The 16,160-nt window shown below is 35.0% G+C and overlaps 1 protein-coding gene across 4 annotated transcripts in view; it reads left to right on the top strand.

The window, feature by feature from the left end:
• smash (smallish) overlaps nt 1–16,160 on the top strand; it is a 254,304-nt gene that overhangs the window by 33,009 nt on the left and 205,135 nt on the right. The gene's annotated exons all lie outside the window — the stretch shown is intronic.

The following is a 16,160-nucleotide window of genomic DNA, read 5'->3' as shown; positions in this document are numbered from 1 at the left end:
AAACCATACTTAATAACATCTTTTAACCTCCAAAGCAGGTATTTTTAATTGCGAATTTCTAACTGCTCTTATGATAATGTTCGTAGAACGAAAACGTTCATATACTACTTTACTATACGTTCAAAATTCAGAATTAGCTTCACGTACGGTATTTGAAAATGAAGCTGAATGCATCAAAACACGTGTCACAATAGATTTTAATAAATAGTGGTATTAACTAAGTAAAACTTAAATAAAAAACGAAAACGTTCGATTGGAGAACGTAGATCAGAGTTACGCGCATACTGAGAGCCGGGTTCATTTCTGAGTGTATGATTCAACATTTGGTAGGCGGGACGGTACGGATATACCCAGGGCGGGGAGCCGCTGGCGCACGGAAATAGCTGCTGCAGGGCGGCTTCCTGGCACATATGGACAATCCGACGCATTGTTAGGTAATTACAAGACCAATACAGAGGATCGATACATCCAATCGGACACTTAACGACTTCACGGCTGTATGAAGTCGTCCCATTTTCATCCCGTGATTGCGCTCAGACAATGGCTCACGCGGTTATTTCGATTGTGTCCCAATTATGTCACAAAAATGTCATTCAATCATGAATAGCACTAATAATAATAATAGTCAAAGTGTGCCGGATTTAATATATAGCTTTAGTCAATGGTTGATTGAATTTGTAAAGAAATAAGTCATGAATATTATTACAGTAACGCAGTTTTTTTTTAAAGACATGAGATTGGTATGAGAAAAAATATTTTTAAATTATATCCTCGATTCGTTTGAGGTAAAAATAAATATACGGACGTAAGAAATTTTTCATTCACTTGTTAAATTAATATGATAATACTTTTCATTATTTTTAATTCTATGTTATATTCCTATGTGTGTAATAAAATACCTAGGTACCTACCTATACATTTTATTAAGTACTTACATATAGTACCTACATAAAACAGATCTACCACCAGATGTCGCATGCGTCGCACTGAATAAAACAAGAGACATCAGATAGAAAAAATATAATATTCTGAACTGTCAGAATCAGATAGATAGATAGAAAAATATTATAAAGATAAATTAAGAATAAACTTTAATTATAAACTTTAATTACAAAGCAATACATTGTTTATATTATTATTATGCACCCACTTTACATATTATTTACACCCAATTTACAAAGAAAAATATTACCACGTTATATGTGTATAGTTTTAGGATATTTCGTGGATATTATGCTTTTATTATATTTCAAATAAATATAGAAAGTAAATGTATATCAAGAAATTATAATAATTATATATGATAACCTAAATCTTTAGTTGCTTATACCATTCCATATTTTTTTTTTTGGCATTTTTATAGATATATGTTTTATATGAATGAGTTTTTTTATACATCATTTGTTCTACTTTTAAGTTTGGTGATATCACTGTTGAAATTAATTTTTTATGTATTTTTACGACTTACACATTTGATACCTTCGTATCACTTTTTGGTAATATGACCATCCAAACCGCCATCGATAATGGCCTTTCAATATTCAGTGACAAGTTCAGTAGGTTTCGAATTGATACGATGCATGTCCCAACTATCCCCCACGCTGATATGAAATGTCATTCGGCGGATAAATTGGACATGACGCTTGTATTGTGTGTTCGTTGCAGTTTCCAAATCGGTGATAATCGTGATAATAATACTTTCTCCGGACAGTATATATGTTAAATAAACACGGTAACGTCGAATCACGACGAAGGCAGCTATTCTCGAAGCCTTCCGTTAATGTTAAATGTATAATGAAAGTACATTATAAAACAATTAGTACATTATAAAACAATTAGTACATTATTTCGTTCGAACCCTTATTCGCACCCCAATGGTGCATAGGGCACTGCATCATATAAACGCAGTGTTATCTTGATCGTTAACACACTAAGGAAAGGTGATCAGTCCCTCCACTTCAGGTACCAGTCCAGGGTAATATTGAATAAATATCAAAGTGAAAAAATCACTTTTATTTATTAGACCCCCTCTGGGAATCGAACCCGGGACGTCCAGAACGGTAGCTGACCATTACACTACGGAGGAGTACATTATACATACCATACAACACTTAAGAGTACACTTGCCTATGACGAGTTAACGTTATAAGCTTTCCGAGATTGATAGCTTTACGTGTGATGATGAGACACCTAATGATGTCCCACACCTGTTGGTGCTTTGTCCGCATTTCAGCTTCCAAAAACAACAGCTGGTGGACCCCGTTGTAGGATCCCGGGTGAGGACCTATCCGACATTGGATCCAGATAGTTCATAAGGAACTCTCACGAGAGGTGATATATCATATTTGATAAAAATAGTGAAGGACATTAGTACCATAAACCAAGCTAGGACACAAAATGCCGAACCCTCTTCTAGTGGAACGGAGGGTCTGTTGATGATAGTCAATGATAGTCATTCTCCTGAGGAGTTTTACGTGGTTTCATCCCAGCAATGAGCAAATGCTGATAAGTTCCTGATTGGCGCACACTATATTATCTCTTCTACACCCTACACAGATTAAAATAAAACATTTTTTTTTAGTTAGAAGAAACAAAAATTCACTAATTGATCTATAAACCTTGTACATAATAAGCAAGATAAATACTAAATGCAATTCTTGTCTAAAAAAAGTCAAAAGCCTTGTAAAAACCCAGACTTACATATTCCAGACGTCCGAGACCGATTGACGACGTTTTTTTTTCTTCATCTTTCATTTTCATCATCATATATCCACGCTTTTATAAGCGCTCTTGAGGTAGTATTTTACGAAAATGGCGCATATCAACTGTGAACATAAAGTAGCCGTTCGTTTTAGTAGAGGGCGGAGCCAAATTACACTAAATATTAACGGACGCATTTCTGAATAGCCCCATGCGACTGAATTGAGACGAGCAGGAATTTGTACGAGGTTTGGATTAAAATAGCAAAATCCCGTTACCGCTAGGTTTACAAAGGAGCAGCCGTTCCTCCCATCGCAAACCGTCATGAGTGAACGCTTGAAATGTTTAATTGCCCTTGTGTTTTGTTATTATGCGCATCGTGACCGATTATGCGTCTTGCGCGTTTGAAACTCACAAGTGAGCAAAATGGATGTCAATATTAGCCATTCGCTTCCAGTACAGTTACAAAATGTGTTGTTCGATTTTTGGACTGTACTTCACAACCTAATTTGTTTGAAATGTAGAGATAATTATAAAATTTCTTTTTTTTATGATACTTCACTCGACCCATGTTTCTATTCGAAATTTCCAGTTCGCACGGCTTATCCCCAAAAATTTTCAACATAGCCAAAGAATAGCAGATCATACAGGTTTTTTTTTCAGTATGTATTCTGTTACTTAGTCCACCCCGTAGTGTCATGGTCAGCGCGTTTGGCTACCGTGGTCTCGGGTTCAATTTCTAGGGGGGTTAAAATAAATATGGGTGATTTTATCTCTCATATTTATTTAATATCACCCTGAACTAGTACGCTTTGCTGTTCACCTTACCTTCATACAATTAACGATCAAGATAACACTGCGTTGCTAGTGCTATATCCACCATTGGGTGAATATAAAGGTTTAAAAAATGTTGGATTAGTGATGTGAATCATTCTGTACATTATATACGGTGAAAAAACCATTCGGTTTTTAATTCCACGTTCGGAGGTATTTTTACACCATGGTTCCACTTATTTTTGCCCATTAAAAACATTTCAAAGAAGTCCCGCATAATTCATTCTAAAACGTGCATATTTTATTTTAAATTGCTATAAAAGTCACTACTCCGGGGTCTGGTGAGTCAATTGGTCCTTATGATGTATCTTCGGTCATGTGTTTTGTCCAATATCCTCCAGCAACCTATTCTTTGTCTCCTGAACAAATGGCCTACCAGATGCGGTAACTGAGTCATCGAGGAGGTCGATTTATATCCCTTCAACAAAGCTGTTCATTTGACGGCCAGCCCAGATGATTGTGGGTACATAATTAGAGTGACTTATTGTCTCCGTCTTAAAAGAGATACAACGACCAGTGTTGCATTTGTAACGTGTGTTTCCTTGTTTTATTTTTGTTTTGTTTTTTCGTCCAGGTATTTCGTTTGAGGGTCAGGAATGCCTCATGGTCGTCCCAAATATATTCTGCAAAGAATTCGAAAGTTTTGTATTTTTTTAAGACTGTCCTTGTTAAAAAATGAAGACATCGTTTCCGCGGTTATTTTTTAAACATATGTAACAAAATCTTATTCTTGTAGGTACACACAAATTTTTAAATGCGTGTGGTTTGTTGTTGATAGCTAAATCAATATTTTAATTTCAATTGTTTTGTTTACCAAAAAACTAAATGCTTTGAACATTTCTCGTGGCCGGTGATGGTGATACTTTGGATAGCCTCTGTATATTTTATTAGACTATATCTCCATTTTATACAATATACGCAAATCCTGTCCCTTCAAAGTACTTTCGAAATGAAGTATCCAGTAGTGGATCTTATTCTGTTACTATCCAGTAGAAGCTCTTCTTTGTGACCTTTTCTCCCCCACGTTTTCAACACAATAACCCTCTTCGGGTTGAATATAAGTATTACGTTATTTAACTCCAACTTAGTATAATATCACCAAATTGTATCTAAGAATACAAACCCATTTTGCTGCCAACATTCCACTACCGTAAGTGGAATATCATTATAAGCTTTAGCGAGTGACTCACTTCTTCTCACGCGAGTTCGGTAATCTTCCCAGGTGAACATATTCCTTTTGAAGTCTGCAAATGTTTGTCATTTCATAGCGGCGATGGTACACATACGAAATGACTGCGAAGATTTTGTTCGTCACTCTCCTGCAATTATGTGGACGGTGTTAGAGCTGATGCATTTTATATAATGCTCTCTTCCATTACGATACTGACACAGTGAAGTAACTCTAATCATACATATTGTGTGTTAGCATTTACATTCGTTATCGGCTATACAATGTTGTTCTCTGATAAGCTACCTACCTTTTACGTCAGACCCTTTGTCAGCTGCTAAAATTACATTGTAAATTTCTATCTGTGAACTGGTTAATGATCGGTATACTGTGTAATTTTTGTTCACTAACGAGATCACGTGTGTAACCTTTATAGTTCAAGTCTTTTAAACATGAAATGGGTGATATTTTTAGAAGTTTACCAATGTGTTGCACTTGGAAGCTGCACCTACCCAAAGACACGTGCATTCGGACTATCTTTAGCTCCCTAAACATAAAATGCTATTTCCTCTCTCGAAACGTGCTTATGGATTAATGGCGAGGCTTGGCTGCTACCCACTGGCAATTAAATTAGTTAAATAATCTTCCCAAATCTTTCAACGGGTCTAATGCTCTTAATTTTTTATGTAATATTTTTTTAATGCTGTGATGTTTTGTTTATCGGCACTTATCCCATTTTTAAACATATACATAGTAATTTTGACATCTCAAGATAGATGAAGAAGAATATGAATATGAAGGAATATTTTGTAAATTAAAAGCATTGTTAACTTTGTGGTATGGTAATATAACACTCTCCTTATCATTATTTTTTTTCTCTTGCAAAATTTTATTTTTGTAAAAATGTCAAACCGTTGTAATTTTATTTTAATGACCTAATGATGGAATGATTATTCTGAAACCGGTAGTCACGAATACGTGTTAATAAAAGTGGTATTACACAAATTGAACGATGAATGATATGGAGAGTGTTGAGAATATGGAAGTCTGGGTTACAGGGTTTATTATTATGCTGTCATAGGCTGGTTAAGTGATCACTTTACACACGTGCAACATTCACCATCCTACCCATGATTGACAACCACACTACCAAATTTCTCCTAGATACATTGATATCTTCTTCATCTATGTTGAAATGTCAATTTTGGAAAAATAACTCCTAAGTGCAGAAAATTCATATTTGTAAACAATTATTTAGACGCACTCAAAATGTTGTGACCATTGTTATTTTTAGTAAATGAGACATTTTTGATGAAAGCAGAGAGTCTTGTGTAAGTAACTACTGGAAAATATTGTAAGTGTGATGTATGTATTGATTTGACATAATATCAATATCGAGTATCGATACAAATACTATTATTTATGCAAATCATTAGCAGAATTGATAACCTAATTAGGGCAAATCTATTTACTAACTCTGAATATTTTTTACAGGTCAACTTAGACTGACACGTTGAGATAATGAATGTATGATAAACCGATGTATGATAGATGTGCGAATAGTGAAATAAGGAAGGAATGCAAAGCTGAGATAAGCATTATCGATAAAATTAAGAAAGGTGTGTTGAGATGGTTTGGACATGTAGAACGAATGAGTGAGGAAAGAACGGTAAAACAAATTTATGAGGCGAATGTAAGCGGGAAAAGAAGCAGAAGACCGAGAAAAACATGGCACGATCAGGTATGCCAAATACTTTAAAGTGGTCAAGTTAGGAGTCGTAACAATCGGCGGGTATGTATGAGGAGATGCATGAACGTGGAAGAGGCGAAGAATGTTTGCAAGGACAGAGTGGTGTGGCGCTCTATTCTCTCTGCCTACCCCTGCGGGGAAGCGGCGTAATGGTTAGTTAGTTAGTTAGATAATAAATGTAGGTATAAATGAGTACTTAATACAAAACACTAAGATATTGTGACCTGACCTCTGACTAACACTTTTTGAATAGGTAATTAAAATATGCGATAAATAAAATTATTTTTTTATATTCATCCTACATGAGTATCTAATCCTACAATACAATTTTATTGGTCTCGACATATTATTGTTTTTTATTATTATTTCTACATGAATGCTATGATAATCTCTGATATGTTGTGTATGTCTCTTTTGTATTTATCTAATTTATTACCACCGTTAAGTACTAAATAAATAAATAAACACATTTCTCACTGTCTATTTGAAAGCTGTGTATAATAATCAAAATTTGTTTATTTATTGATATGGCGTTTAATTTGTAGAAAGAACTCCATTTTAATTTATGTATTAATTTTAAATCAAACACAGATTTTTTGGGTCTACTAAGTTGTATTTTATGAACAAAAACACACAAAAATTAATATTGTGACAACATTCGTTTGAAAATGCCATAACTAGGCGATACAATTGTCACAATATTTATTTTTGTTAATAAAATACAACTTAGTAGACTCAAAAAAACTGTGTTTGATTTAAAATTAATACATAAATCAAGGTTTGTTGTTAATTTTTTGTTGCCTTTACGAAAATATAATAATATTTAGAATTATTTTTTAAAGGATGATTTTATTCGTACTATGAGATTTTAATGCAAAATCATATTTTTTATCTTTAACTTATGAATAAAAGGTTATTTGTAATCGGTTCTGTAGGACGATGTTTAATTATTTCAGTTTGATTCCCGATTTAACATGGTTTTGTACCCTGACTCGATTCTATGTACTATATCATAGATATAAAACTTTTTATTGAATAATCGTTTTGATGATTGTGCATTGGTCCTATTCAATCGCCTATGGTTTATTTGATGCGTGTCTGGGAAAGAAAACCAAGGAAACACACATCAAATTCATCAAGCGGGCAATTATCTAAACGATTAATTTAAATCTCGCAAAGAACACAGCTTGTTATATAATTCTTTAAGGATAATCGTTACCTCTGGATCCTTTGAACACGAACTTCTCGACTGAGCAATAAATTAGAGAATTATCTCGTCGCAATTAGCTGGGAATACTCTTTGAGGTCGATCCTACAACCAATGGCGCCATTCGGGATCGTCCGCCGAACCCAGATAATCTGACAACATCGAGACACTGCGCAGAAACGCTTAACCGTCCGTTCCCTGATTTAATTAATCTTCATATTCTTCTTCATCTTTGATGAAATGTCAAAAAATAATATGAAAATAACTCCTGTAATTGGAGATAATCCAGATTTTGTGAACAAGTATTTGGACACACTCAAAATGTTGTAAATAAATTATCTGGTCAAATTATAAGCTTAATAATAAAAATGAAAATGGTATTTTCTGGCGTTTCTCATATGTGTGATTATAATCCGGGATTCGGATCTCACATACTAATATAAGAGTTTCTGCTTAATAAAAAAGCTTCTTTACATCTCACCAATAGATGTCTCTAGTGAAGTTCTAGTGATTCAAGAACAAAGTTTCTAAATTGGTTCATATATATAGAACTTCCAAGAATTTGAGTAGTGTGGTTGTCAATAATGGGTAGAATTGGTGAATGTTACACGTGTGTAAAGTGATCACTTAAACCAGCCTATGACGGTCGTAAGCCCCGTAAATGCCCAGACTTCCATATTCTTCTTCATCTTTGATGAAATGTCAAAAAATAATAATTAATCTTCTGTTACAAATCTCTCCGGTTTACTTAATTGTCTGTTGGCGAGTCCAGCTGTTGCCGTTCGTTGTTTTTACCACCGTCTTGGAGTCTCCGCTGTGCGACATTCCCCGCTTTGTGCCGAGACTGATGCCTAATAGTCCCATGCTAGGAGTGCCACCGCCGTCCGCGGAATGCGGTCTTACCTTATCTACCGACGCTCCCCCTTCGCCACTCTTATCCATCTAGTGTACTCTTGTGAGATTATTCCCCTGTCCATCTGTGCACGCGGATTCTATCGGCGCCTATGCGCATTTTATGCCATCCTAATACCACGCGAGACCTACTGCCGTGTTGTGAACCCATTTTTTGCTGAGGACTTAAAGCAACAACAGAAAATATATTGCAGTCCAAAAATAACGTCTTGGACTGTAAATTTAGAACACATCTTCGTCTACCAAATGTATTAATCGACTATACTTTAATATTAAGCGCATTCTATTATGTTTCTCGATAACATTATCAGCTCCCAATTCGGTCAAATTTCACCAATCCGGAACTACCGTATACCAACCTTTTAGTGCCTCGATGAGCAGCAGTCAATTTCTACAACCAATTAATTTTGATAATTAAACCGTAAATGATTTGAGACGCTCTCGTTTAAATTAAATCTTGTCATAATTGAGAAGATGCTATTGCGTTCACGATGCTTTGCTAATTTCTATTTCAACTGTTCCTATTCAGTTGAAGTTTTTTAATGATGCGCAGTTTGTATGTGTATTTTTTATTTTATTTTTTATTGTAGAGCATGTAAAAAAAAAACAAGAATACTCGCGTTTCAATTTAGGAAGCTTGTCTAATACGATTCCCAGGAGAAAACACTCAACATCACGAAGTATTCATCCTCGTGAACCTGTCTGGCGATCCCTTAAAAGCACGAACGGTCCATCACAGGCTACAAAGTCAAGTTGGCGGTATTGTTACATAGGACTAATAGCAGATACAAGTCTCGATTCTCACCGATCAGGTAAAGAACGGTGCCGAGCAACATGCCGAACAACTACAGTTGTTCTAACGCAATTAGCGATGCTTCGATATCCAATCAATCTTCCAGCTGTGGTACAAACTCCGAATGCGTAATAATTGTTAATGTTAAGAATATTATCGTAATTTACTTAATTTTTATCAGCTCTTAGGGCTTAACAGAGAAATTCAATATCGATGGCTTTTATTTCTTAATGCAGCATCCAATATATTATCGGGGAATCTGGGAACCATTTGGAAGGCCTTTTTATCATAGTAATAAACTAATGTCTTCTATCTGCTTTGTCGGTAGACGATCGGTAACTGAAATCGATTTCAAATTCATTTCTATGCCACTTCTTGCGTGTTGGAATATTTTTTAGGATTGCCAGGTAAGAACTTCAACTGTATTTGGTCTTTATTGCCACTCTTGTGCGATGAAAACGTATATGGATTTCCGCGTCTGTGAGATCGAAGGAATCTCAATCTATATCTACGGTACGAATTACAAATACATAGTTTTTATCCCTAGCAGGAGATGCGGAGGGTATGGTGGTTTAAATTTTCTTCATTAACTATCGTATACATAATGCATTTCGATGTTCGTCCAAAAGCAAAGACTGAAAGATCTTTCTAGGATCTACTTCAAACGGCTCAAGTGTGCAAAAAAATGTTTTGCTTATTGAGTTTCAAGTACACTATCGTGGAATGCAGATATGTATAAATACACGTGCAAGCTTTTAAAGCACTTCAAACAAAAACCTTCTGCATTAAGGTCGTTGAGAGTCAAGTTAGAAAAAACATATTTTAGCTACAATACTTTTATTATAATACATATATAAAAACATATATGAAACGAGAACGTGTGTTTTCTTCCTCAACTATTATTAATATATATGAACTATGGACGGTCTACGCAAAAGACAGTGAACTAAGAAAGTGATCTGTTTTCGTATAACTCTTCGTGGTCATTATTAATGATGGTCATTTTACTCCTCTATAAACAATCAAAACAACTATTATATATGCTTTTTGGAGCGAATGGATAACGAGAGAATGACTAAGAAAATATATGTGACAGATGTGAACTGGATAACAGAACGAGTCAGGCCGATAAAGACTTGGCACGATTAGATCAATCAGAACCTAAAATTTTGTGGTGTCAAAATGTATGACTAGATGCATGGATGTGAAGGAAGCGAGGAGTGTATGTCAGGACAGAAAGTGTGGCGTTCCATCCTCTCTGCCATGCGGGGAAACGACGTGATGGCAGTAGTTGAATATTTTTTTTGCGTGATTACAATTTTCTCATAGAATGTGTCAAGTCCTTCGATATTAGATAGTGGTAGTGTTAAATGTCATAGGTATAGTTTATGGTGAAAAAACCGCGCCCATATTGAGTGCACTGGTTGGCCTCGTTCTGTTCCGTGGCTGAGTGGATCGGGTTTGCACCCGACTGTAACTCCGATGGTTCGGTTCGATAGTCGCCGCACTGTCCGCCTCGGTAGGTCGTGTCGTCGACAAGCGCGACTTGCAAGTGTCAGCCGACTTAAATAGGGCTTGTCTCGGCTATGTATTTCTAAATTCAATTTATTGTAAAATGCAATGGTGCCTACATGATAATAAACATGTATGTTACATCCGTGTATGGAGAACGCTTTGTGTCTGCTTATGCGAAAATTAACCCAATCAGACACGACTGATGACACACTCATTATGCAATATCACATTTTGTAACCCTTGTCCGCACTCAATGGTGCATAGGGCACTGCATCCTAGCGACGCAATGTTATCAAGGTGATCAGCCTGCGCTTCTTGTACCAGTCCAGGATAATATTGAATAAATATGAGAGTGAAAATCACCCGTATCTATTTTGGCCCTTCTTTAGAATAAAACCCGGGACCTCCAGCACGATAGACAAACGCGCTGACCGCTGCACTACGAAGGCGGACAGTATCATACTTTTTAATATTTGATTATTGAAGATAAAAATATTATGTTTATGACATATTTATATCTTCTTAAAGATATATTTTTAAGCTATTTCAAATCTGCATCTGTTGACAATATCATCAGTAGAAAATACCGCTTTCAGATTTTCTCAAGATTCTCAACATTTGTTCCGCGAATGCACCACATGTTGAGGATCTGTTGGTTTCTGTCAAATTTGACATGTGTAGTAATTGCCGCATACCTGATGTGCAAATAGTATTGAGAAAATAAAAATAGTAATTGGAGTCAGCTATACATACATGGGATCACTCCGCGTACAAGCTGTCATTGTAAATATGCAAACGTTGATTGATATCTAGTTTACTAGATTGGAATGGAATGGTAAAAAATGTTTCGACATTTGTTTCGGCTTGGATTTCATAACAAACACACTGTCAAATAGTTTTTTACACATTCAAATTAGTAATTTTTATTTTTTATTTAAGTTTTACTCAGTAAATACCACTATTTCTTAAAATGTATTGTGACACGTGTTTCGATGCATTCCGCATAAAATAGTGGTATTTTCAAAGTTAAACTTAAATAAAACATGGATAGATTTCAGTACAAAGTGACTGCCGAATGAATTAATATAGTTATTTGTATCAGTGTTTTTGTCTAGAATTTTCACTCATGAATTACATGAAATTATAGTAACTTTAAACATAAAGAGTAAATCCACTCACGAGTAGGCATTGGCTTTAAAACTTAAAAAGTTAAACCCGGAGTAGAGTCATGATAAACGGTGTTGCATGAGCCGTAGCTAGATTTCAGAGTCACTTGGTCGTTAGGTAATTCAATAATACATAAAATGTTCCCACTTTTTCATTTCTCTGTGCATATTTTTAAATCTAACAAAATTTTTATTTAAACGTCTGTCTCTCTCCTTTTCTGCGAAGGTCTATTTTTTACTGTGCTTGTCTGCATATCATGTTTCTAAATGTGTTTTATTTATTTTGTATAAAATCCTTGAAAGAAAGTTCATAGCCATACAACTATATCATACCTATCCCGACGGTAGCTCTTATCATTATTGACACGCAACTAAATTCCTTCTCAGAAGATAGCTTTTACTGGAGCCGCTATGAATGTTGCTTGTTATTTAATAAATTATAGCACTTACATATTTATGTTTGAAAGATTTGCGGCTTTTTAAAGATTTTTGTAGTTGTTTGTTTTTTTTTCTGTTTAAACAAAGGATTTCATATGTCTTTGTATTCATATTTTTAATATCATTATTTACTACATCCAAAACTTAGTAGGTATTTGAACCTTTTTTCTGTATTTGTTTTCCCTTCTTTACCTGCATTCATTGATAAATTCTTCTTGGAAGTATCAAAAATACTAAGTGACCCTGAATTAATTCCTAAAGATAGGTTCCAAGATGCAAGTATAAAGATTAGCACAAGAAACATTGTCTTGGTGAACAACAATCACGTAAAGGGTTAATACACACAATTCCATTGGAATATTTGCCATTAAATATTCATTTTATATTTTTAAATAAACGTTTTTGGGGCGCGTTAACTGCATGTGTAAATTTTCGATATGTAAAGAATCGAAATACATACTTTTACGGACTTTAATAATACAAAAATCCGAGATTTGAAATCAATAAAATTTTGCCACGTTCATTCCGATTCGACAAAAAAAGTCGCTCTCATTTTTTTCTGCATTACTCATCCTTGGGGCTAGCTTGGAAGCTTCATTTTGTATTTTTTCTTCTTCTGAATTTTCTCTGTTGTCGATCTCTTTCCGTGGGTGCCTTTCTTGTATTCCGACTCTTTGGCCACTCGCCACAGAACGTCTATAATCATTCTCAGCCACGTTTGATAGTATAACAACATAATCCATAAAATCACCTGGTATCAATATGCCTTTAACTCTTCCATCCGTCATTCCCTTGCAGGGAGCGTCTGCTTCCAAATATTTGCGAAGAACGTGAGGAATTTTTAATGAGCGGACGTGTCGTGACAGGGGGGAACCCCGCGGCCATATTACCATAAATTTGCATCGCCTGTCCAATATGGCACATTGTCTGCCCAAATAGCCACATTGTCTGTCGCATTATGCCACGCGAGTGTTTACTCTTTTCGCTTCGGCGATTTGTTATTTGGACGGTGTGAAATATGTTATCAATTCTTTTGTTGCAATAATTGTTATTTTTCCACACGTTCTTAGTCCTCGTTTGTCCTTGAACCCTCACAAGTTTTGAGATCTTTTTTCCCATTAAACTGAGTATGCGATAAATACTTAGAAACCATTGTCTTAAATTAACTCGTAATTTAAGGCCTCATTTATAGGTGTATAACAAATGTTTGGATACTAATGTGATACTAATTCTCAGAATGTACTACTACTACCATCACGCCGTTTCCCCGCAGAGATAGGTAGAGAGGATGGAACGCCACACTTTTCTGTCCTGATATACACTCCTAGCTTCCTTCACATCCATACATCTAATCATACATGCCCTCCGATTGCGCATAGTTTTGACACCACCAGATTTTAGGTTGTGATTGATCGGAAGTCTTTTTCGGCACTCACGTAGTCGATCAAAGCGTGAGACGTCTCTCAACCAATTTGTCTGGAATACACATCTCTTTTAAATACTCAGCCATATTATGTATTGATTTATACACGAATAGACAGAGTTTATAGTTTATCTCGGGAAAGTGTAACCATTGCATTTGATGAAGTAAACGATAATGAAATATATAAAGAGTACGATTTTTAATAAATATATAGGTACTCTAAGAAAACGCAATCATTTGAATATTCTTCGTATATACTCGATTGTACTTAGATTGATCTTTATCTCAATATTCAGTTACACACATCACACATCACACATATCATAATACGTTTTAGATTGTTACTAATTAAACAATGTTATTTGGAAACATACTGACTTGATGTTTCAATTTTCCCTACCGTGGATCATTAATATAGGTATTGCGGAGTAATAATTTTATAAAATTTGCTTCTTCGTTACCAAAGAATCGTTCTTAGGAATTAATCGTATGGAGGCATAAATAATTAAAGCAATCCATAACGTCAGTATAACGATTTTTCACATACCCGTGTGAACATTCAGAATCCATTTAGCGCAAGGAGGGATTTTAATTATTATTTTTGCACATACCTAATATGATAAGTGTGTGAATTTCATTTTTTGCTAATTCTTGGGCAGTTCTTTGATCAAATAGTGAGAACCACCTTCTCATCCACATTGCCTTCTTTTATTTCTTCGAGTTATTTATACTGGATTTTACTAATTAACTCCATTAGACTAAATATTTTATCCGCCTCCGTAGCGCTTAAGTTAATACCATGCTAGAGGCTTCGGGTTCGTTTCCCAGGGGTGTTCAAAGTAAATATTAGTACATTTATATTTTTTTTACAAAAATGTTATAATAATTGTAGTAATATTAGTATAAAACCACCCACTGAGATTTTTATGTCTACCAGTTTACCCGTCTCTTTGTCAGGACAATCACTACAACAGCATGCAAACAATACTACCCGTCACCACCATAGCACTATTCACACACTTGCAACTACATAAAATTTGTGATTTTCACTCTAATATTTTTATTTAATATCACCCTAGAATGATACCCGAAGGCCTGCGTTGATCACCTTGATTTCATTTAAGTATTGATCAATATAACAGTGTCGATAGAATGCAGTACCCTATGCACCATTGGGTACGGATAAGGGTTGGAAAAGACTAAACATGGAATAACTCTTACCAGTCATATAATTGTATATTTTCGATGTTACTATGATTTTACTATGTACTAATATTGTTTCTTTTCTTTTCTTCCAGGTAAGCTTCCGAAATATTGATCTTTTCTACGTTTTGTGAAATGTCCTGGGGTAAGTCCAAATAGACTAAAAATTTACAGTCAAAGCTTCTGTTCATTCTTTAAAATTTGGGACCACAGACAGAGGAATGGCTCCGAGGGTCTTTGACACTGCTCGACTTCATGACAAGATTAGTTGTCGTTCATTCGACATCTTGCACTCGACACATCAAATAGTTTTCTCCAGATTACCGGGTCTTATTCTCGAGATGTGCCTAAAAACTGGAGGACTTTTCTCTTGAACATGACATGAACTCATTTTTTGGACCGATTTTTTTTGGGATATCCGGTTGATGGGCTATAAACTTACAATGATGTTCCACGAAGAAAAAACGTAACTTGTCAACGACTTTATTATCTTTACAACCAAACTAATAGAGTAACACTTTCCAACATTTTTTCAATGATCTAAAAACATATTTGAACTTTTACTATTCCTAATTATTGCTCTCCTTCCTAACAACCTGACATTTGGTTGCTCCTATAGAAATATGACTAAGTTCATTATTCATCTCACGGGATAGTTGTTTTGAAAGGAAATCACCATGTCCAATTTCGTATTTATTAATTTTTGCTTCGAGATTACCGCTTTGTATTCTGTATTATGTACACACATTTGATTTTTAGTAGCCAAATAGATGCGTGTTTTTTTCTACCAAACTATATTTCTTCATTAGCTCTATCGAGGTGCGATTAGTTCCGAAGTAATTACAAACCAAATGAACGTATTCAAATTGGTTTTTATTAACCCGTTTAACCGAAGCCACATGCTGTATTATTCTTAATTATCATACATTCCCAATAAACAAATACAGAAGTCTTACGCGATGCCAATTATTTATCGCTCTTCCGAAATGGAGATTTTAAATTGAAATCAGGAAGCTAACAAATGTTTAGAAACTCTTCAAATATCCATTTA

This window comes from Brachycentrus maculatus, unplaced genomic scaffold, assembly GCF_059751285.1.
Source record: "Brachycentrus maculatus isolate JH-2025_06_01 unplaced genomic scaffold, ASM5975128v1 h1tg000173l, whole genome shotgun sequence".
In the NCBI taxonomy this organism is placed as follows: domain Eukaryota; kingdom Metazoa; phylum Arthropoda; class Insecta; order Trichoptera; family Brachycentridae; genus Brachycentrus; species Brachycentrus maculatus.
The sequence above is the reverse complement of the archived record's forward strand: the minus strand, read 5'-3'. Positions and strand labels throughout refer to the sequence as shown.